Raw genomic sequence first — 2,115 nt, forward strand, 5'->3', positions numbered from 1 at the left:
TTCAGGACCCCACCTTGATGTTTCAGGACCCCACATTGGGTCCCGACCCCAACTTTGGGAAACACTGGTATAAAGTACCACAAAGTGATACTTGATTAAAGTAAGTATCCTACCAAAAAATTACTTTGGTAAAAGTTAAAGTCTCTCTGTCACTTGATGTTTGGACCACAATGAAAATGAATGATTCTCACTTTCAAGTACTAATAATGAATATATACTAGATGTGTGTGTGTACATACAATATTACTGCTAAATAAAATCAATCAATCAAAACTCAAGAAAAGTACAGATACCCAAAAATTCTAACACAATAACAGTAACAAAGTATATGTACTTAGTTACTTTACAACTCTGGCTAAGATGGTAAAAAAACAACCTACTCTTACTTTATTAAAGTATTTTTTTACACAGTTTGTATGTATTAGTACTCTGCCAAACTCCCGAGCGCCACCATGACCCTCAGGCTGACAGGTGCATGATGGGAAGTGTAGTCCTCTGAGCGCCTTTTCAAACAGCGCCGTGAACAGACGGACTACATTTCCCATCATGCCGTGCGCGTTTTCTTCCTCCTCTCCTTCCTTCCTGCAGTCTCGGCCCTTCTCCGCTGAAAAAACATAAGATGAGAAGCCGCCGCAGCGGCCCCGAACCGAGCCGACACTGAACCGAGCCGGGCTTCGGGCGGAATGTCGGCGGAGCGGAGGAGGCCGAGCTCAGCTGCCGCTCCCCGGCCCTGAACGCGACACGACCGCCGCCGGAGCCCCGGCCGCGCAGCCTTGAGGAGCAGCGGAGGGCGGGTGGAGCTGCAGCCCGCCGKGCCGGACCGGACCGTTCCGAGCCGAGCCGAACCCGACAGAGCCAGTCACCCCCACCGTCCGGACGGCGATGCAGAGAAACCTCAAAAACTGAAGTGTCTTCAAAGAATCCAGACCTGATCCGCCGTGCCCCCCACTCATTCAGGTAAGCCACCCCTCCCCCCCACCTGCACACCTGGAGGTGAACACCTCCCACTGAACCGAACCGGGTCTGTGTTCTGACCCACAGTGCAGGTGTCATGCTGGAGCAGGTGTTGTAGTGAAATGTGTGATCTGTCAAAGTGACGCCTCCATTAAAATATCTCTTTAATCTGATTTAATGTTTAAAAACTCAAACTGAGCGAAACAAAACTTCACAAAAACACCTTCAGCCTGTTTCTGAGACAGAAAAAAAAAACACTTCAAGCACCTAAATGCACCACTCTGTTAGTAAAATATACTCACACAAGAGTTACTAAACTCTTGTGTGAGTATATTTTACTAACACAAGAGAGTTGTGACCCCTAAACTCTTGTGTGAGTATATTTTACTAACATGAGTTTAGGGGTCACAACTCTCTTGTGGCGTTCCACAGGGTTCAATCCTGGGGCCCCTCCTTTTCCTTCTCTACATCGGCCCCCTAAGCCAGATCATTGACAGTTTTCATGTCTCCTATCACTTCTACGCCGATGACCTGCAGTTCTACTGCTCTTGTAACGAGTCAAGTCCCCACAAGCTGATCTCTTAGACTGGATCACAGACGTAAACAAACGTCTCTCTGACAACCTGCTGCTCCAGAAACTGATCCTGGCACCTGAAGATAAGATCCCTCAGATAAAAAAACAACTGGGGCCGACTGTTACAAAGAGCGTATGAAATCTGGGAGTCAGTTTTGATTCAGACCTGTCACTAAAACACATCAAAAATCTAGTTACCTCGTGCTATTTTCAACGTAATATCTCTAAACTTCGCCCCCTCCTGCCTGCCTCTGACCTGGAAATGGTAATCCATGTCTTTTATCTCAACTCGTCTTTACTGTAACAGTTCACCTGCTTAAATCAGAAACAATTAAACCGACTCAAACATGTTCAAAACTCTGCTGCTGGACTTTTAACTAGAACATCTAAATCCTCTCACATCAGCCCTGTATCATCAGACCTCCACTGACTACCTGTACACTTCAGACTCAAGTTCAAAATCCTGGTTCTCACTTTTAGAGCTCTACACGGCCAAGAGCCGAACTACACTCACCGGCCACTTTATTAGGTACACCACGCTAGTAATGGGTTGGGACCCCCTTTTGCCTTCAGAACTGCCTCAATTC

General features: G+C 46.8%; 1 protein-coding gene across 1 annotated transcript in view; it reads left to right on the plus strand.

The window, feature by feature from the left end:
* Window positions 1-552: 552 nt before the first annotated feature.
* zbtb37 (zinc finger and BTB domain containing 37) overlaps window positions 553-2,115 on the plus strand; it is a 13,189-nt gene continuing 11,626 nt past the window's right edge. Inside the window, exon 1 of the mRNA XM_014019169.1 lies at window positions 553-957. The gene's annotated coding sequence lies outside the window, so the exon portion shown is untranslated. The remainder of the gene's footprint in view (window positions 958-2,115) is intronic.

The sequence above is a fragment of the Austrofundulus limnaeus genome, unplaced genomic scaffold (assembly GCF_001266775.1).
Source record: "Austrofundulus limnaeus strain Quisiro unplaced genomic scaffold, Austrofundulus_limnaeus-1.0 Scaffold210, whole genome shotgun sequence".
Lineage (NCBI taxonomy): Eukaryota > Metazoa > Chordata > Actinopteri > Cyprinodontiformes > Rivulidae > Austrofundulus > Austrofundulus limnaeus.